General features: G+C 42.2%; 1 long non-coding RNA gene across 1 annotated transcript; it reads left to right on the forward strand.

Moving 5' to 3' along the window:
- Positions 1–6,549: 6,549 nt before the first annotated feature.
- LOC123379682 lies at positions 6,550–22,347 on the forward strand. The gene is made up of 4 exons (XR_006584475.1): positions 6,550–6,628; positions 12,170–12,377; positions 14,931–15,010; positions 21,806–22,347. It is a non-coding gene; the product is annotated as an uncharacterized LOC123379682 (long non-coding RNA).
- Positions 22,348–22,579: the final 232 nt, after the last annotated feature.

Raw genomic sequence — 22,579 nt, forward strand, 5'->3', positions numbered from 1 at the left:
GCTGGGCTCTGGACTTACATGTTCATTTTATGTATTTACTGAACACTTAAGGTACTCACAGTATGCCAAGCCCTGTTCTTAGTGCTTTACAGATATTAATTCATGTCACTGATGAGGCAGGCGAGACTGTTAGCCCCCTTTTAATGGAGAAGAAATTAAGAGATCTAGGAGATAAGAAACAACAAAGGAAATATTCTTCAGTGTTATGCTCTGCTAGTTTGGTACTTCCCCTTGGTTCCCATCTATGTCTCTTAATAAGGGCATTTCGGCATTGATTCTAGTTCAACTTCCGACCTTGTCCAGGCTGTTTGCCTGTGTGTGCGTGTGTATGCACGCGCATGTGTACATGAGGGTGTGTGTGTATAAATGCATATGTCCAACACGTACCCACTCACTGCAGTGGTGGGAAAGACAGCGTATAAGAATCCTGCCAACACAAGCCTAGAAAAAAAGCCAATTTGCATAAAATGCCAAAAAGCAGTTTCTTCTCCTTTACTCTGGCACCTTGTTTGCCTGTCCTTCATCCTGGTTAAAATAATACCAGTCAAAAGGTGGCCTTAAGCTCTCGTTCTTATACACACATGAGTATTACAGTAAAATTCAGGAGGTTAAAATCCTCTGCCATGGGGCAAAACTTTTAAAATAATTGGGCTGGGGAATGAAGAGGAGAGTGGGAAGGGATTTGAAGGCAGGGAGGCTCACATGCGAACAGGTTTTTAGGAGGCCATGTTACAAGCCAGGGAGGAAGAACAAAGCCTTACGATTTGGGTACAAAGGGTTCCCAGGTTGGTCAAAAGTTTAAATGCTTCCGCAGTCAGAAAAGGAAGGAGAACAAGTTATCTTCATCTTAGAACTAAGAGGAGGGAGAAGGTAATGGGAAAAGGACTCAAATGAGGCTGATCAATGGTTATGATGAGGATATATCAATTTATCCTTTGTGCATGCAAGTGCTACAAGTGTCCTTTGGAAGAAGCATCTGAGTATCTAGGTGTCCTTTGAGAAACCATTTTCAGGGAGACAGAAAAGCCTCATGTGACAGAAGACTGAAACTCTTCCTCAGGTGGGAGTGCAGAATGGTAATGTTTTGGTCCTATAGGAAAATAAAAGACAGAGTTCCCAGAGGCCCCAAATCCCATTAAGTAAGTTAGTAAAAGTTGGTTATTGTTTCCACATGTTCTTTAGTGTCTACCAGGGGATTTTCAACATGACAGCCACTCAGACCTCAGTCCTAAGTGTGTGGAGGGTGGCGTGGGTGTCAGGCAGTGAACAGATAAGTCTCCTGATAACCCTATCACTCCAGCAACATCTGGTCAACTGGCTAGGCTTCCAGGGAGCCTTCTAGGTAATCCTGGCTGGCAGCAATTTCCCCTTTTCCTGACTCCTTTTTTATTTGTTTCACTGATGCCATTTTTTCACTCAGCATATGAGCTTATTAAGTCAATTTCTTATTCCCCACATTAAAGGGACAGCTCCTTGAAGACAGGAACTGTGTTATTTATGTCATAGCATCCACAGCACAGTGTCCTGTCCTACATATATTAAACCCTCAATATTTATCTATCAATGGAAATTTAAGACCTCACAAAGTTCCAGACAAGAGGACTTTGTGCACCCCTGAAGCTCTCACTCCTGTCCCTTTTTCCCCCGTTGCTTTTAAAGGCCTTCTAGTCCTTTTGATCGTGTCACAGTCTTTTGGGACATTTGTAGGAGATGACCTACCCACAACCCCAACTACGGTCCCAGCTCTGCTGTGGCAACTCAAGTCAGGAGCCACTGTGGCTAATTTGGGCACACAGAAGATGGCTGCCCCAAACACACAGGTGGCCTGCTTCTTGTGTTCATCGACTCACTCTTACATGGGTACTTCCCTTAGGTGCAGAGCCAGCTCCAGATAGTAGATCTCTCAAAGGTGGTTTGCCTTTTCTCTTTGGAAGTTCCATGCATAGCTTTCCTGACATTGGGGTTGACCTCTCAGAAGTATGATGACCACAGGCTACCATGCCCATGAGCTGCCATACCCACAGGCATGGAAAGAAACGAGGGTGGTCTCATCAGCTGTTGTGCTTATGTGATGAATAAAGGCCACAGACCCTGAAGGTCCTAAGAGGCGTGGCATTTCCACACAGGCCACCCATTGGTGGCTACACTTTGGGCTACACTTCAGCTACACTTTGGGCTGCAGGCTGACATCAGTGCAGACTACATGGACTACTCTGTTACTTAGAGGTAACAAGGTGCATTAAGAGACAGTGCAGGGAAATGCCATCAGTTCCCCACTTAGCGCTTCTTCATACATAATGTTCTAGTGTGAAATGTCAGCTTTAGCTTCTACAGGTTATCTGTGTGTGGATAATTTATGAAGTGATCTGCCTTAAAAAGAAAAGTGGATTGTGGAGGCACCTCTGGTTTTGTGGCTGAAAACACCAGGATAATGGCATCAGCAGAAAGGAGTGGTGGGGAGGTGAGGAAGGGGTCAAGAGAGAGGAGAGTCTATAACTTTGCATGTACAGTTAGAAGCCCCAAATCCCTCTGCCCCACATTCAACCTCCATGACGCTTGTAAGGGTCTGCAAGAATCCCCTACATCCATTCCCTCTCAGAGTGTGGTCAGCTTCTCGACCTGCTGGCTTTCTCCATTTGGATTTTTTTTAAACAACCCATGACCCAGTGTGTTGGATGCCAGTCCTTCATCAAGGATGGATACTTCCCTAAGTGCAGGGTGAATAAGCTCTCTGTGACTTCACAAACAGTAAAATCATCCTTCCTGCCCACCTGTTTACTAGTCTTTTGCACAGTCCTTGATGCAAGGTGAGTTTGCTTTTTCTTCCGTTCACTGAACAATTATTTTTACTGAGTATCTATTTTGTAAGCGTCACTGTGCTAGGTGCTGATGAAGCAAAGGTGAACAAAATAGAGTCCCTGCACTCAGGATGCACCCCCGGGGAAGATAGACACACAAGCAAATAATTTCAGCATTATCTCAGTGTGTTTTATGCCGGGTTGCTATGGGAACACATTAGAGAGGCCTTTACCCCAGTCTGGGGAGGAGGTGGTCCAGGTAAGATTCCAAAGACAGTGATGCTTGGGCAGCAAATGATTAGGAGTTAGCTTGGGAATTGTTGGGAGGAAGAGAAGGGAAGAGCAGGATGTGGATGTTCCCAGCAGTGGTCAGCTTCTGCAAGAGCTTGGAAGGGAGGAAAAGCATAGCCAGCCTGAGGAAATGCAAATGGCTCGATACGGCTGGAGCATCGAATTAAGACTGGGAAATGAGACATACAACAGGCAATGAAGGCCATAGGAAGGAGCCATGGCAAGGAGTTTGAACTTATCCTGAGGGCCATGGGGAATCACCGAAGCGTTTAAAATGGGGGACTGACCAATCTGGTTTGCATTTTATTCGGCTCTCTCCAACTGCAGTGTGGGGAGCAGAGTGGAATGATCTAAGAGACTGGCTGGATGGCCATCACAGTAATCCGGAGGAGAATGTGGAGGGCCTGGCCTAAGGGGCTCGCTAGAGGGTGGTGAGGATTGCTAGACACAACAGGATGTGGTGTGGACGGGATGGGGGAATGTGAGGGAGAAGCACAGCCAAGGATGACCTCTGGGTTCCAAAGATGGAGTCCTGCCAGCTTCCCAGCAGGCTAAGTAGGTGAGATATGCAATCATCAGGTACAGTTTCCTCCTTACTTTTTCTCGCATTTTATTCTTTTTATACTATTTGTGCTTCTTTAGGAGAAAATAACATTAATTCAGGTCTCGGCTGTGATATTTTTCTAACTTTGAAAAGCAGTAGTAACACATAAAGATGAGGCGGGCTAGTAGAAAAGTTGGAAAAAATACTATTAATTTTTTCAGGGGAAAAAAAAAACCTATGCCATATGTAGAAAGTTTCCAATTAGGTTAATGTACCTTAAACTGTATTAGTAATTAAGTGCTTTGGGTATTAAAATACCTAATCTAGCTTCAGGCTGTTTTTGATAAATCCTTTGACATTTTCCCAGCTGAGGGGGAGAGACAGAGCAGAGGAGGCCTCGCCTGGGATTATAGAGCTCTTGGCTCTATTCCCCAGCTTTTAGCAGCTTACTGTGTGACCTTGGTAAAGCCGCTTTAGATCCCTAGCCTTTAGTTGCCATATCTGTAAAATGGCAAAAATAAGAATAAGGCAACATGACTGATCATGTTAATAACTTCCTCTAACACAGGGCTTGGAACTCAGTGGGACAGGGCTTTTTGGGGGGTGGGAAGGTTAATTTGGGTTTGGTTTTTATGTTATGTATTCTATTTAGGGACATAATAATCTGTAAGTAACAGAACACCTGATATTTCTGACTTCAATTTTTTTTTTTTTTTGTAACCTAACAAGAAATTGGAAAACAGATAATCTAGGATATCCATACAAGATGGATGGAGCTATGGTAACTCAACCAAGTCAACAAGAACCGAGTTCCTTCTTTATCTCCACTCTGATAGCCTTAGTATTTCTTATTGCCAGATAGTGACTGTACCTTCAAACATCACCTATATTCAGTGGAAAAAGTAAGATGGTTGGTGCTGGCTTTATTTCTGCCATTTGTTAGGAAGAAAACCACTTTCCCAAAAGCAGCGCTATGATTGCCTCGGACTCCCATTAACAAAACTGCAAACCCCACCCCCACCCTCTCTCTGCCTGATCTAAAGGAGGCTGGGAAAGTGAGTGGGAAAGCACTATGGAGCTTTTCCTGCTTCCACAGTGAAGGGGGGCAAGAAAGGAGGGGGTTGGAAAGAGGTGTTGAGTGAGCAAATCAACAGCATCTGTCACACCTGCTAAACAGGGCACCATCAAAAGCAGGAGAGTGAATCATTTCTCAGGAAGAAAAGTATCGAAGGTTAAGCCAGAGAGGAGACTTTCAAAAGGAAGCCCCTACTTGGGAGCTTGCTTCGAATTTGGTGGGACTTTAGTGATTTCTTTGGTCCAAATTTGTGAAAATCTGGCTCACCCAAGAAGGCAAATTATAGGGAAACCTGAATTCTTTATCCAGGAGGTAGACCCAACAATGAATAAAAAGCACAAGTAGAGAAAGGAAAAGAAAGAAAGTGGTATCCATGAAAGTTAGATGGGGGCCAATTCCTAAAGAAGCCTCGTTTATCTCTGACCCTTCAGACTTGTTCATTGTGGGCTGTGATTGGAGAGAAGGAAAGAAAAATCAAAACCCTCACCTGTGTGATGCCCCTGAAAGAGTTATTGACCCAGCATTTGGGGTCACAGGGGTTGAAGGGTCAATACAGTTGAACGTGTTCCCAATTCTCATAGCGGTTGGCCTTCCGAGGTGCATCGATCCTCCACTGTTTCCCTGGAGAGAGCCTTCCTCTGCTTATAACAAGATGGCAGGCAGTGTATGAGTGTGTTTTCTCCATCAACATTGAATAAAGTCTCAATTTTCCTTTTCAGATGATCATTTAACAAAGCTTATTGTTCATGCTTATATGCCTCAGGCAGTCTATTAGGACATTAGGGAAAAAGTGCCCACCACTTTCTTTTTTCTGTTTTTTTTTTTTTCACCCAGAAACAAAACATGCAGAACTACAATTTCTATTCCTAGAGAGAAGGGACAGTTCACAGGTCTGACCACCCACCTATACCTCCTTCTCTCCTTGGTTTGTGATCCCACAATTTGGTGAGCTTGATTTGTGCTGTGGCTGGGAAGTTTCTCCAACTACAGACCATCTTTCCTTTAAGACTTTACCAGCATGTAGGCTTCCATAGTCAGTGAGATTTAAAAAAAAATCCTGTTTAAAGAGTTAGCTTTCTTAATAAGATTGTCACTTCTCCTTTTTTCATGTGAAATATTTTCTTGCAGAGGGGATTGTGAGTATTTCCAAATATCCCTGGTCTGGCTCATGATCCCAAGTAGATTCAGCAGGGCAGGGGTAGAGCATGTAACTCTCACATGCTAGTCAAGTAACAGGGGCTCTCAGACAGAGCTCAGTGAGGAGAAGCAGACTCCTTAGCTGGTGTAAGTAAATTGGCAACTTAATTTCAAGGACCCAGGAGAATTACCAGGGAGGCTTCCACTACAGAGCAAAGACTTGTCTGTGTATTTTTGCATGCATTTGTGCCACTACTAATCTGTCAGCCTGCAATGCAATAGCCCGGTTCCTTTACTAGACTGAGTATATCCAGGAGAAGAGAAGGAAGCTCACACATAATTAAGACACATTTGTGAAGACTACAATGAGTGAAATTAAGGTTAATAAGCATTAACCTAACTGGATACATTTTCATATCATTCTGCTAACAATTGCACCAGTGACTCGAAGTCAGAGAGATCACACTCTGAAACTCCATTGAACAGACAATGATGCCCTTCATGAAGTTTACATATCAATTTCCAAGAGCTTTATCAACTCATGGCAGCTTATTAAAGGCCCCTAACATCATATTGGCCAAAATCTATTTGACAGTATAAGTTCTAGTTCCATTATCCTTAGATTCTTCCAGAGATGACACATGAATACCCCAGAATTAAGGGTGGAACAGGAATTCTAACGAGATTGTCTTGGTGAATGGAATATGGCATTGGATACCCATCACCATTTCCCTTGTGATTTTCTATATCAGGGTCAAGGAGGAAGGATGAAGTGGAAGCCAGGTAAAGAAAGAGTAGTTAAGAAAGCGGGGGTTTCTTATGGAATGAGCTGATCTATTTAGCTTCTAGTTCTACTTAGACATCCTAATGTGTTCCCAGTATCAGGCCTTAATCTCCTCTGAGACTATCACCATCTAAGGGTCTGAGCCACAGCAATTCTAAAAAGGTTCTCATGTTTGGGAAGCAGCCTTTCTGAATTTACAGTTGTGGGTAAATCAGCACCCTGCTCTGCAGTGAACTGAGAGAGAATTATCTCTCTCTAGGATTTTTCAGATTTCCTTCAAACTTTTTTTGATAGTGTTGTTTTGGGGATTCCAATTCCTTGCCAACCCTATGTCATCTAACAGAGGTACAACCTGAGTTAAATGAACATATATTGACCTAATATACACCCATTTAAAGTCAGGGAAACTGATACAAAACTTTCTATTCAAATCATTGATCAGAGTTCAAAAAGAATGCTCACGTTTACATTTTACACATTTTATTATAGTTATCCAGTACTCCCTGAATGAGGAACATCATTCAGGAAAGGTCAGTTGCTTATTTATGGCCCCTTTCTGGACTTATCAGCCATCTTGACTACACTGACTATTGTACTGGTGCAGCCTCTTCTCCTGGGCCGCATGAGAAGTCCTGAGACTCTTCTGCTGACAACACGCCCACACAAGCTATTTGTCTATACTCTGGGGTTTGGGGCAGTAGGTATTAGCTTTTGGATGAAGAACTGCTAGGAAATTTTTCTTTTAGGCGTATCCTTTGGGGGGCAGTTATACAGGCTTTTTTTTTTTTTCTGGTAGCCATAGCTCCCCCTGCTGCCCAGTTAGGGGTAAGAGAGGCCACAGTAATGTGAAATGAGGCAAAAACAAAGCCTACTGGGAGTCAAGGCTCCAGAAGGCAATTTATCTCAGGTCAAGAGTCTAGGACAGGCTTGGGTCTTTGAGGATGGGTGTGCAGCAAGAGAGGGGGATGAAAATTTAAACATGGAGCCACCAACTGTTACGCAAAAGTCAAAAATACAAGTAAAAGAAAACCTTAGATTCAGGCGCAAATGTTCATTAATGAGCAAGTTCTCTGCTCCTACATCAAATGCTTACTTCCAGTTGACATTGCTCTTTTTGCCTTCTAGTATCAGTACCACCAGCTATTCAGCTACATAACCTCTGCCTGTTTCCCGATCTGCAAAAGGGGTTTATCTGATGATTCCATTTTAAAAATGTATATATTTATCACAATACCTGGTATTTGTATAAAAGCAGACAACACAGGTTAGCTGCTGTTATTATTCTAGTTAACGCACTTTGTTTAAGCCACTGCTTCTCAAACTTGGCTGTGCATTGGGATCATCTGGAGAATTTTTAAAAATACTGATGCCTGGGTTCTATTCACAGAGATTCTGATTAATTGATAAGGGGTGTGGCCAGAGCATTAGGGTTTTTAAAGATCCTAGAGAATTGAAATACATAGACAAATCTGAGATCCACTGATCTAGGACTTCTAAGCATCCATCCTCAGAGACTAATGTCTCACAAGGAGATGGTCTCCTGTGCCAGGTAAAGTGAGAGGAGGGGCACCTTTGTGGCTCAGTAGGTTGAGCGTCCAACTTCTGCTCAGGTTATGATCTCATGGTGCGTGGGTTCGAGCCCCACATCAGCTTGCTGCTGTCAGTCGGTCTGTCAGCACGGAGCCTGCTTCAGATCCTCTGTCTCTCTCTCTCTCTCTGTCCCTCCCCTGCTTATGCTTTCCCAAAAATAAATAAATATTAAACAAAAAAGTGAGAGATAAAGTGTCAGACTAGCTATGGGGCATGGAGAAACCTTCTACCTCTGCCAATGAGTGGTCCCTGGATCAGCAGTAGCTGAATCACTTGGAGACATGTTAAACCCCGAGGTCCCACTCCAATCCTATTGGATTAGAGTCTTCATTTTAACAAGGTCCTCCTATGTTCTATAAACACATTCAAGAAAAGCCCTACTCTAGCTCACACTGTTTCTTGTCCCTCTTGCTTTGGCTTCTTTTATTCATGACGGAGAATAGTGTTAAGCATTTCTGACAAGGAAATATCCTTACAAAAAAAGCTCCTGGTCTTTGTTTCAATAATTTCTTCAGATTCAAATCTCCTTAGAGCTATTTTTTTGGCTGCCAGATGTAGTTTGAGTTTTTAATACCTGTGTCAACTCACAAGCACCCACTTCATGTCTGCGGATGGGTTTGTCCTGGTCCTCTTACGTTGTTTCTAAAAATATTCTTTTTTAGGGCTAGTGCAAATGCCCTGACCGGGCCAACTTTGGTCTATTGTTGAGACTGGGTTGACATATGATAGAGGATCTTTGGTACATCACAGCTAAGAGACCAAATTTAGAGGATGATTCTTATTTACTAAACGTTCAGAAAGGAAATAAAATCCTCCATTAGAACCCAGTCATTAAGGTTAACAGTAAACCATAAAATGAATGGAATGTTGGCCCTGTGGACAGGTTCCTAAAAAAGACAACACAAATGTTTTTAACTAAAACGTGGGGAGACTGGACAGAGCTTTGGAAAAAAAGGAGGGGAGTACAGTGAGTGACTTAGAAAAAGAAAAAACCTCACAGGAATTTAACTTTTGTAACATTAGCATAATTCTATGACATTAGCACTTCTTTCTCCCTCCCTCGCCCACCCCGTTTCAAAAAGAAAAATATTTAAACATGAGTTTTAAGAGATTTTACACATGAATTTTCAATGATGCATATTGAGATAGAAATAATACAGGAATTATTACTGCTGTCTTCACTTTTTTTCTCTCCTATCCTCTTTCTAAAGACACAATGCCCTCTTTATGATGCTTTTATGTCTATAAACGACTTAGGGGAAGACACTGAAACCAAATCTGTAAACGTGCAAGGCTCCTGGATTGGCGGGGAGGGGATGGAGTGAGGGGGAGACACAAATTGCAAAGAGCAGAATAATCAGATACAGAGGGACTTTGATCTTCTGGAGACCTAAGCTAATAGATGTTAAGTGCAGTTCAGTGGAAGTAATAACCCATGAAGAAAACAAAATCTGCAAAATGATAAAATGCTGCAGTCTACTGATCAAGGAAGACATTGGAAAATTACTATGAAAGCATCCTTAGCCCAGCAGATCCAAGGTGAAGAAAGGGCCGCGTCTGCCAACCAGCAGCCAGACATTCCAGGCAGACTTAGCCGTCTCCCATTTTGTGGCCAGATTAACACTCTGTGGAGCCGGAATGCTTTCTCACTGAAAAGGCATGGACTGGCACCATCACAGCCGTGGGTTTCGCGATCTCTCCCAGTGACGCCATAGTGAATCACCCATGGCTGGCTGTGCGCTCTGTGGGGGTGTTTTGGGGGCAGTTGTCACTTGGAATCAGTTCATACAAGTAAAAGAGTTTTTCAATAGTCTCTAAATGAAATGAAGTGCTGGTCATTTTTTTTTTCATTATCAGGACACACTTAAGACTTATTAGATATCTTTCAAAAACTTAAACTCTTACCAAGAGAACGACTCAGAAAGAAATTGTGAAATTATGGACATTGAAATGCAAGTTTAAAATTCTGAAACTTCACAAAAGGGAACTCCTTAACACAAGCTCAAGTAATATTTTATCATGCATATCCACTTATCGAGTGGTGACTGCATTATACACATAATGCAAGGTAGGCAGAATTAATTTTTGTAAAATTTTTTTTAACACTTATTTTTTGAGAGACAGAGAGAGACAGGGTGTGAGTGGGAGCAGGGCAGGGAGAAGGGAATCACAGATTCCGAAGCAGGGTCCAGGCTCTGAGCTGTCAGCACAGAGCCCTACGTGGGGCTTGAACTCACAATCCATTAGATCATGACCTGAGCCGAAGTTGGATGCTTAACCGGCTGAGACACTCAGGCGCCCCAGGACAGAATTTAATGGGTCTATCGACCAAACTAAAGAAAATCTAAACCCTGAAGCAGTTAGGTAAGTTTAGTCTGGACAGACTCTTACTCTGGAAAGAATGAAAACAAAGAAGCAAACAAACAAGAAAAACAAGCAAAAAAGCCACCAGACACTCTGAATTAGAAAAAAACTGGGAGAAAATGAAGAACATGTTTCAAAAGCCACACCTTCCTACATGTTATGTAACGGCTAATTAAACATACCGAATACATTATCGGAGCCACACATTCATGTGTTTGGTTCGGGTGGGAGCAAACAAATGAAAATAAAGGGAAGCCATGCAGTTGTAAGCTAAACACGATGTGGACAAGCTGTGCTGGGCACAAGCCTTGGTCCATCTTCGATACACTTACTTTAGAACACTTAAAAGCAACATCTTGCTTAGAGCATTCTTCTTATCAAGAGAAAAATTGAAGTTGGCAAGCCTCAGATAACAATACAGACTAGCATTATTGATGGCCAAAAAGAAAAGAACGTCACATTATCCCACTGACTCGTTCCAATGCATTTAAACTCTCAGGACTGTGTCCTCATGTGGAAAAGGGTATTGGTCGGCACCTACACGTATCCTTGGGAACCGCTGAGCGGTCCCTCAACGGAGAGACTTCAGAGACTGGCCCTTTAAAATCTCTCTTACCTATGAGGACAGCTGAGACGGGGCCCACATGACACCAAAGGGAAATGAAAACTGCAGGCCCTTCCAACGACTGTTGGAAAAGATATTCTCTAGAATATACGCATTTATTTTTCAGACAAGTTGAATCCTTGTTTTGACCTCCCGCGGTAGAGGCCTGGCTCCCGTGGTGGACGGACGGGGTGGTTCAGACGAGAAGTCACAGCCCCTCACTTAGCAGTGTGCTCCTCAGCCTGCCATGTCATGCGGCCGCTCCCCAACAACCGTCCTTATCTATTATATGCATATAACACAATTTAGACTAAGCATGCTGAGTGGATTAACTAATGATTGCAAACCACTTTGGAAACAGAAAATAGCCCATACGTGCACAGAATTACTAATGATTAGATAATAGAGCGTCCTAAATTTTACTTTTAATTCAAATAAACCTTTTCCTGATGATGAAAGTTGTGCTATTAAACTAAAGACTTTTTTTTTTACTAGAGGTTTTCACGGTATTTTCATTTGAGTTGAATTTCTGTTCTTCAGACCCATATTTCTGCCAATTTCTGTCTCTTGTGCTTTCTCTGGCACAACCGAAAGAACAAAGTTAATAACAGAGAAAGGACAAGCTTTAAAAAGTGCTGCATTTATCGTCAGTTGTAATTCTGCTATTAAACGGTCTTGGCATTTGGGAAATTCTTCTCAATCTTACTTTTTTTCTTAGACAAAAAAACAGAAAACATGGAGTTTATACTAAAAATAATCCTTCTCCATCTTTCTCAATCTTCTCTCCTTTTGCATACAAGGTTCGGTCTCCTACCTCTGTAGGATAGCACAAGATAAATCCTGAGCCTCTGCTTCTCCTTTAACTTTTCTAGAAGTAACACGTAGTCATGTTCTTTCACACACACACACACACACACACACGTACACGCGCACACAATTTGTGTAGAATTATTCTTCACTCTGATTTCTGCCTGTGGAACAGATTGAAGATTTTACCATCCAAAACCCACAAAGAGAAAACTCCTACTGTGGTCTCCAGAATTTCCATTCAGTTGGTTCGCCTGCCAAGTCCAGTGACCAGTACCGCCGCTCCTGATGGTGGGGAGCATATGGTACTGCTGTGAATAGTTTTGCTCTCACTGCTGTGAAATCCCACGCCCTCCTACAGAATGTGTTTGGAGGAGCAAATGGTAAGTGTCGCTATTCAGCACAGCTCCTTCTCTGCCTATGGAACCCAGTCCTTTAAACAACAAAATGAAGACATAACTGCACATCTTCACAGGCACGGGTTTAGTATTCAGCTTCGGGGTTGTTACTGTTACTGTTAATTGTTGTTTCTCCCTGGGAAGGGGGGATAACCCTTTACACATCCTGAACCGACCAGGATCCATAATGGTAAACCAAGCACCCGTCATTTTTGTTTCTCTTTATCTTCCTCTTCTTCCTTCTCTTCCTTTTACAAAAGGAAAAAAAAAACCCGAAAGTGGATGCAGTCTCTAAGTTAAATTGGGGCTCCAGAGAGAGCACTGGACCAGGAGTCAGAAAGCCTGGAGGATCAAACAGTAGCCAGCCTTGAAACCTTGGGTAAATGTATTCTGTGCCTTTTCTGTGACGCAGATGGTGTGGGCCCTTAATGCCCTTTCCAGTTCTAAGATGATATGTATTTGTCTAGTGCAATCCCACCCCACTCCCAACCTCACCTCCAGGAAAATCTCTTTCTAAACTACTCAAAATACATGATTATCTTTCATTTTGTAACACAGCTTTCAGGAACTTACTTGGTTGCTTGTTTCCGGGATTATTCACCTCTAATGTCAAGTGGCTCTTCTTTATGTTTAGCAAAACTCTCTCCTGCTGCAATATAAGGCCATGTTTCTCTTCTTCTATTTCCTGTGAGAGCACAGAGCAACTCGTTGGGAATCCTGCTTATAATAACTTCTCTTATTCCCGCTGACTCTTCCTAAGTCACTCTATGCTGTGGCCTTTGAGATGTGTGTTCTAACATCCTCATGTCCCTTTCTCCTCCTCCTATGCCGATAACCATGGTCACCACTCTCCTGCTTTGCTGACACAGGTGTACGCTGGGTTGGGGCTGTTTGGAGGGCTGGGCATGATTCTGTGGGTGCCACGTTTGTGGGTGTGCGATGAGAAGGAAGAAGAGAGAGCAGACGTTCCGCTGCTGATGAAGAGGGCTGTGGAAACTTAAGTCGTAGACATGCTTCAGTGGAGGATGAGGATTTGCCCAGATGGGAAGCCTCAAGTACAGAGGCACTTGTACATCTACTTATCTTGAGTCTCAATGATGCTGTTTATGAGTGAGCTATTCAAATGGAGGGAGAAACCCTCAGAGAAGGAAAAAATAACAGGTTGGAGTGATTATGTACAGGAGGAGAGGCCCTAGTGGAAGTCTGGGGGGAAAGGAAGAAGGGGATAAAATTAAGAATGATTAATGGTGGGTCTCTAATGGTTTCATTGGATCCAAAGGAACAGGGCAATACCACGTAAGAAACACTTGATGCAGGAAAGGGGCATAAGTGTGGAGGAAAATACATCATTCTACAGATGCTGACAGTTTCTGAGGATGGGGAAGAATCCCTCAAGAACAGAAAGGAGCTGCCCTCCCCCCTCCTCCACACACACACACAAAGGTACCCTGGCCGGACTGGCTTCTTCTGGTCTTGCTGGGAAATTCCCTGCAGCTGCATTCTAGAATAAGTGTCCAAGTAGAATAATGGTCCATAAGATGGGAGTGACTCCAGAATAAGGGATTTCAACTTTTAGGAAGATTTAAGTTAGAGAAACAGGCACTCCTCCTCTAAAATATAACCTTAAAAGTGCTGTAAATTTCAAAATATTTGCCTGAGAATCTGAGAACAGGTCAAATTTTAGTTGCCTGAGACCCAGCTTCACTCTCCTCCTAATCTACACCCCTACCACTTCCCACCTCCTCCACATCAAGTTAGAATGGCTATAGGGTTTAAAGTTACTTGTAACAGGTTGCACCCCCATGTTTATAGCAGCACTATCAACAATAGCCAAAGTATGGAAAGAGCCCAAATGTCCATCGATGGATGAATGCATAAAGAAGATGTGGTATATATATACAATGGAGTATTACTCGGCAATCAAAAAGAATGAAATCTTGCCATTTGCAACTACGTGGATGGAACTGGAGGGTATTATGCTAAGCGAAATTAGTCAGAGAAAGACAAAAATCATGACTTCACTCATATGAGGACTTTAAGAGATAAAACAGATGAACATAAGGGAAGGGAAACAAAAATAATATAAAAACAGGGAAGGAGACAACACAGAAGAAACTCATAAATATGGAGAACAAACTGAGGGTTACTGGGGGGGGTTGTGGGAGGGGGGATGGGCTAAATGGGTAAGGGGCACTAAGGAATCTACTCCTGAAATCATTGTTGCACTATATGCTAATTTGGATGTAAATTTAAAAAAATAAAAAAATAAAATTAAAAAAAATAAAGTTACTCGTAACAGGTAATAATAATATCTATGGTTTATGAAGTTCTTAATCTATATGCCAGCATCACGGTCAGCAGCTCTTCACATGCATTTTCACATGGAATCCTCACAGTGATATATGAAGTGGTCACAAACATTTACTTAGTGCTTTTTGGATGCCAGACAATATTCTAAATGCTTTATATATATATTAATCAAAATTGAATTAGGTACTATTACTACACTTTTTTTTTTTTTTTTATTTTTTTACATAGGAGGACCCTGAGGCACAAAGACGTGCCTCATAGGAGGCACCTGTGCCCACATAGGAGGACCCTGTGCCCACAAAGAACTGGTAAGTGGCAAGGTCAGGGTTAAAAACTCAGGTCTAATTGATCTCATCAGGCTGCAAGTTCTTCAAGAGTAGCAACTGCATAGATTCGTGAACTGTCACATCCTCAGTGCCCAGATCACAGTAACCTCTCATACGTGATGGTTGAATGACTGAAGACACAGCCTAAACCATTATCCTCTATGCAGTACCCGGGCCCTGAGCAAAGAGACTTTCCCCCAAATCAAGTGAAACACAACCAGAAAGCAACAGCACTAGGGAGAGTCGTTCACTCCGTCATCATTCATTCACCAAATGTTATGGAGCACCTACTATGTGCCAGGCCCCAGCCTGGGTACAGGTGGCCCTTTCTTTTTCAAGAGAGGAAAGGCTACAGGACTCACCCCAACACCTCCCATACGCAGGCAGGCTTGCCTCCAACTTTCCTCCCCACCCTCTTTGTCCCCCACAGCTAATACAATGGGCCCAGCCACATGGGGAGGGCGGCTTTGACCCCATGCAAACCACTCTAAACCTTGTTTTCCATCAGTCTTAGGCTTGCAGGACCCACTGGGGATAATGACTCAGTGCCGGGGAGAGCATGGGGGCGCATGAAGCAGATCTCAGAGGGAGGGACTGCAAATTGGAGGCATTTTATTGTTTTCTCCTTTTCACTCTGAAAACTTTCCAAAAAGAGAGATCTATTTAAGTGGCTTGCAAAATTCATCTTAAGGTCAGCTCTAATTAAGTTGGGGCCTGGCAGCTGTATGATTTCAGCGTTGTTACACCGCTGCCAACGTTGAGCTAGGTGCTCAGCTTCGCCATGAGCAGTGAGCACCAGGCTGCCTGCACAGTTCTCAGGCTCCCAGGCCCACCTGGCCGCTGGGGAATGTGCAGTGGGTGAGTGCCAGAGAGAAAATCTTTCCTGCGCTTTGGAGGAAACAGACTGATGCAGCAGTTCGGACTTTCAGTTTATGGTAAATTTCAGGAAAACATGGTCATCCATTGGGTCACACAGTAGACACTCAAAAGACCTTCTCTTCTCTTTATTTCCATAATAAGAATACGATGTTAGCAACAGAGAATTGAATTGACACAATGCCTGACACATAGCAGGCATTCAGAAAATTTGTGTACGATAATAATAATAAAAAAGGTATGAAACAATGGAGAAAATAAGGAAGCAAAAAAGTCAGTGTCTGGTCCCTTGGTTTTCTATTAATTAATATGACAAAAATGTGGAAATCCTCCCTCTGGGGCTCAGTTGTTTCCTCTACAAAACAAAAAAGATTAGATGAGAGAGGAGTTCCAAAATTCCTTCCTGTTCTTAAATTTCACAAGTGAAATTTTACATAGAGGCAGTGTTACACAGGAGAAGGAACAGAACGCAAAGCCCAGAGCCCATAGGCAGGCGGGATTTAAGTCCAGACTCTGCCACTGACCAGCCATGAAAGCCTAAGCGTGTTACGCGGCATCTCTGAGCCTCAATTGCTTCATCTGCAAATAGGGATGGTGAAATGTATTTTGTGGGCCTGCAGGACAATAATGAGGGAATAAGTCAGTGCCCAAATTATAGAAGGCTTTAAATAAACAGTAATTAAAAAATAATAAACCTATTTAAAGCCCGTTCTTCTTTGTAGAACAGTGCTATGGCCATTTGGGGTAGAGCGTGCTAACAGCCCCATTCCTCGCTGTATCTGTGCTGTTTGGTGTAACTGCAGGGCTCTCCCAAACCTTGACTCAGCTAAGTGACTTGTCTGGCCAGTAGGATATTGGCAGAAAGGCTGCAAGCAGAGGTATGAAAAGCATTCAGACTGCCTTTTGTGACTCTGCCATTGTCATGAGAAGGATAGGCCTAAACTAACCCAAAGGTCCTAAGAAAAGGACGGCACATGGAACAGAGCCACCACTAGGCATGACCAGTCAAGGTCAGTCAAAGCCCAGTTAACTCAACCCTCAGAAGCTAAATGAATGACTGTTTTGAGCCACTGAATTGTGGAGTAGATTATCATGCTGTAGTTTGACAGCCACAGCTAACCGATCCACCATTGGTTTAAATTTCTTTTTTTGACATTTATTCATTTTTCAGAGACAGAGAGATAGAGTGTGAGCAGGGGAGGGGCAGAGAGAGGGGGAGACACACACAGAATCCGAAGAAGGCTCCAGGCTCTGAGCTGTCAGCACAGAGTCCAATGCAGGCCTCGAACTCACAGACCGCAAGATCATGACCCGAGCTGAAGTCGGACACTCAACTGACTGAGCCACCCTTTGGTTTATAACAGAGGACAGGAGATGCAGATTGTTTTATTTTAAAATTGGAGTTCATTAGTAAAATTTGCAAATATACTTACCTTCCCATATATTGGCAAACATTCAGATATACTTCTGGATAAAATTTTGGAAGGAGAAAAAAAATTACTAAAATTATCTTTCTGGTTCAAATGACAACTTTAATGCTGTCTGAAACATTTTAATTTGCTAAATTATGAATGTTTGAAAACTTGCCGTTAGGTCTGAGTATTCAAGCTTTAATTTAAGATTTGGGAACTTTTAGTAGAAAGGGACTTAATACACACAGGCCCAAATCTGATTACTGAGCACGTCTGTATGTTGCTTCATGCCATTGTCCTTTTGTAAAACCTACACATTTTAGTAACAGTTTTATTCACATTAACGAGGCTTTAAAATAACAGTGTCAAAAGGTGACCCCTGGGTCAACAGGACCCTTTGTTCACAAGGTTAGCAAAAAGAAGAAATTCACTTTCCACCTTCTGTGTAGGGAAAAACCCCAGTTCTTCCCTGCTGCGTCTCTCTCCTTTGAGTCTCCTTGTCTACTCACATGGGACTCACACTTCTGGTCACCAAATGCATGGAGGTTTTTTCCCCCATCACAAGAAATTCTCTGTAACACTAGCTGGGCATCCTACACTGAACTGAATTCTGATACTGTCTACCACGAGACAGTGTCAAATCCTATAAGGTTTAAAGCCAGCTCCACGAGACTGCCCCCCACCCACTTCAGATACCATTGGATCAAAGGTCCCAATGATCCCCTCCTTGGGTTCCATTAATTTGCCAGAGCAGCTCACAGAACTCAGAGAAACATTTACTTGCATTTACCAGTTTATTATAAAAGGATACAGATGACCATACAGATGGAAGAGATGCACAGGGCAAGGCATGGGGCTTCCATGCCCGCTTTGAGCTTGCTACTCCCCCAGCATGGCTACCTTTTTACCAACCTGGACACTCCCTGAACCCCATACTTCTAGGACTTTCACGGAGGCTTTGTCCCATAAGCATATCCATCCATTAATTCCATTTTCAGCCCTTCTCCCCCCACTGGGGGATGGAAGGGTGAGACTAAAACTTCCAAGCTTCTCATCATGGCCTGGCCTTTCTGGTGACTAGCCCTCATCCAGGTGTCATCCAGGAGTCCAGAGCCCACCCAGAGTCCCCTCCTTAGAACAAAAGACACCCCCCCAAACCTTTGTCAGTTCATGAGCTCTGTGTCAGGAACTGGGGCACAGACCAATATATATTTTCTATCATTTCACAGTTAGACACATCTCTTAGAAGGAAGGACACTGGAAGAAACCAATCACCTCCAAACCAGTATAATCATTTGTTAAATAAATTAGTGTGCTAGTCTATAAAACAAGAAGCCACATTCTTCTGGCAGGACTGAAAGTAGCTGGTAAGCTTCTTCAGGGCAGGGACAAGGGCAAAAATGCACAACGCAGCCATAGAGTTACTTGATTAGCAGAAGATGAATGCTCTTGTCGGGAACGGCAAGTTAGAACCTGCTCCTCGTTCCTTAGGACCCAGACCAAATGTTACTCCACCAGGAAGAATGTATTCCTTTCTCATCTGAGTTCTCCTGGGACCTGTCAGGCCTGTTTCTTTCCATGTCTGATTCTGCCACTAGGCTTTAAACTCCTCAAAGACATGAGGCACACCACACTTATCTCTGGTCTCTAATGCCTGGCAAGATGCCGTATGCATAAAATAAGCTTAATATACTATTGTTAAGTGAATGGATGATAATACTGCCCCGATTCAGAAATGAGGAAGCTGAGAGTCAGAGAGATGAACTAATTTTCTGGAAACCACACAGCTGGACAAAGCTGGCAATTAAATTTGAGCCCAGCTCTGGGTGAATCCAGTCTATTCTACAGCACCCTTGAATCAGGATTCCCATGGCAATAAAAAAAAGTAGCGTATGTAAAGTATGCAGCACAGTAACAGATGCTGAATAAATGTTACTTACCTTTTTCATGTTTTATTCTGGTGCCGGGAATCCCACCATTGGAGATTTACCTCTATTCTCCTACATTCCTTTTTTCTTACAAGTTAGAAATTTATTATTGGTTAAGGGAGATGAAAAACAACCCGGATATCTTAATGTACGGCAAGGAATATCCATCGGACTATTATAGAGTCATTAATAACTATGTACGGAAGAGTTTAAAACAACAGGGAAATGCATTAAACAATGACACTGGTTTTTTTTAAACAGCAAACTATTTTTTTAATACATGCAGTTTATTTGCAGTGCGATCACAATGCTTTCAAAAAAGTTATTGAGAAATGATACAAAGGACATGTTAGAAGGGGGTTGGCAGTATTTATTTTTAGATGTTAAGAACAAGGATGACTTTTGCCATCCTTCTGTTTTCCTGAAATTTTCAAGTTTCAAAAAAAATGAACATGGCTCACTTTGATGCACTCACTGAAAGGTTTTCACCATGGCCAGCCTGCCTTTTTTGTTTACCAACCTACTTTGGGAGATGGACCACTGTCACCATTTTGTTCCTACTTTTTCAATGATCCTAAACCTTATCATGACATCTGTACTCCCGTATTACACTTAGTTGTTTCATACTGACCTTCTCTGCTGCCTATGAGTTTATTAAGAGCTGGGATTGTCTGACTTCTCTGCAGAATTCCAGCACTTGGGTAGTCTGCAGTCCCCTAGTAGACTCATACATTTTTGTTAAATGAATGATAATTCTCATGACTGAATTAATAGTTTGCACCGTGACCTTCCCGAAAAGGATGATAAGCCAATGTTTATATTTGTAGGTGTATATTTCAATAGCATCAGAGCTTACAAACACCGTACTTCATGTTTTCATGTGTCTTGCTTATGTTTTGCACATTCACAAATTAAAAACTAAAACTAAAAATGCAGATGAGCTTTTTTGTCTCCCACATTGCCTTTTCTAAGTAATGATGAACAGTGTTCAACATGCATGCTTTTCTAACATGAAATCTGTAAATTCTCTGAACACAGGCAAAATGTATGGAAATTATATCAATCCAATTTAAGTGTGTTTTCTTAAACTTAGGGTGTATGATATTTAGTTTCATGAGCAGAACAAATAATACAATTAGTGTTTATTCTTTGACTACTCTTTTAGTAAACAACTCAGTTAAGAAAACGCACGCAACACAAAAACACAGTGCTTCTTGGTCCTTGCTCCAAGTTTCATATGTTAAACAAAGACAGACCAACCTTAAACCTTTTGATAAATATGATGCTTGTGGTAACTGCAGCATTCACTTCGTATCCCATTTCTCCAAGTTCCTGTCAGCCAGATGTCACTTGCAATGCAAACACTAGAAAAATATGAAATAATAATTTCATACATCATCTATGTGTGCATGAGCCGGTCAAACATTCAATACAAATTCAAACTGCTACTACACGCAGAGCAAATATCATCCAAATAATATTTAAAATGATTGAAAGGCTTTTGATTTGGAAGTGTATTCTCTTAAGCTAAGTGGTCCCCAAGACCATCTAGAAAATTCAATTGTTTCATTTTTAAAATGTTTTCTGCCCAAAATTATATCAAACCCTAATGTCTCAATAGAAACACATGGGATTGGATTGCTGACTGGGCGCCTGATGTCAAAGGAAAATCTAATTTCACAATGGCATTTCCTCATACTGTCTCACCAAAATACAAAATGGATAAAATTTTAATGGATAATTTTCAGAAGCAGAACGTTAGCCATTGGGAAAATATGGAGGGGAACTTAGCGTTGAGCATAGAAGAAGCTCAAGGAAGAAATGGAGTATAAATACAGATATACAATACTATATAAAAAGCATTCTTAAAAGCTTTTTCTTATCAAAAACAGAACTTCAACTTTAAAAAGCACCTTACTATCAAAATATAAGCTTTTTCTATGTCCACTTCTAAGTTTCTCTGCCCGAATCTTTTCTATTTTGTAAAATGATATGGGGAAAAGGAATCACACCATAAGCTATACTATTAGATATACATTTGCACAGTGTTGATTTCTATTTTTGATGTTAGCTACAAAAACGGTCCTGTGTACCCCTGGCTTCAATTAAGAGATAAGAGTGAATGGTATTAGCCTCAGCCCTGCTTCTTTTCACTAAGGCCCTAAAAAGCATCTCTTTTTGTTTGCTGTTCAGTGGTGAATTTTCCTGCCTGTCTGAAGGGAAGAAGGTTCAGCTCCCTCTGTTTCAAGGAGGGGACTCCATGACTATATGAAAAGCAGGGTTCAGAGCAGACAGACCTTCATATTAGCTGTATGAACTTCAGCATGTCCCCTATGTCTTTGAGCTTCAGTATTCTCATCTGTAAGCTAGAGATAGAAATTGTCATCTTACTGTTTGCTTGCGATGTTTAGCAATAATACTTATAAAAAGTATTTGACATGGTGCTTGATACAAAGGAGGTCCTCAAGGATTATTTTATGAAGATTCTAATGTCTTTGAGCTGCTAATACTCGCTATCTTGGATTCTGCGTGCTTTTTTCTTGATCATCTTCTTCACTCAGGCTGACAACTATAGGCAGGTTTCACATTAAGTGCTGAAGGAGGGAAGGGGCAGACTCCATGCTGGACGGATTTGCCACAGTCCTGGTCATCAGTGAAGCAAGCCATGGTGCAGCCACACCACTGGCAAAGCCTGAATGTCACTATATAACCTGGAGCCGTGGACCAAAGGCATTGAGGAGACCATGAAGATGTAGCTGCTGATCTCCTACAAGGGGGGAATCTTGCTCCTTGGGGGTCACTGAGGATGTTCATCAATTTTCCTCAGTCAGCAACATGCACCCCAGACTTTCTACGGAGGAGCTCGCCATTAGTGCTAGATTTTAACACAAATGTTAAATTCTGTAACACCAATGTACCTGTTTAAAAACTTGAAGCTGACTTGTAACACATTTGGCATTTCTCTCCCTCTTAGTTTCTTGACTACATTATACTTTCCTGTGACAGCAGGCCCTGGGTCTTTAATTACCTTGGTCATGCATCCCTTCTTCTCTCCAGTTCTAACACAAGGTTTGAGGCCAGGTAGACCATTAATAAATACCTAGTATTTAAAACTGAAGTTAGTGGGGGTGCCTGGATGGTTCAGTCCTCTAAGTGCCCGACTTCAGCTCAGGTCATGATCTCATGGTTCATGAGCTCAAGCCACACGTCGGGCTCTGTGCTGACAGCTTAGGGCCTGGAGCCTGCTTCACATTCTGTGTCTCCCTCTCTCTCTCTGTCCCTCCCCTGCTCTTGCTCTTTCTCTCTCTCAAAAATAAACATTAAAAAAAATTGAA

The sequence above is a fragment of the Felis catus genome, chromosome C1 (genome assembly GCF_018350175.1).
Source record: "Felis catus isolate Fca126 chromosome C1, F.catus_Fca126_mat1.0, whole genome shotgun sequence".
Lineage (NCBI taxonomy): Eukaryota > Metazoa > Chordata > Mammalia > Carnivora > Felidae > Felis > Felis catus.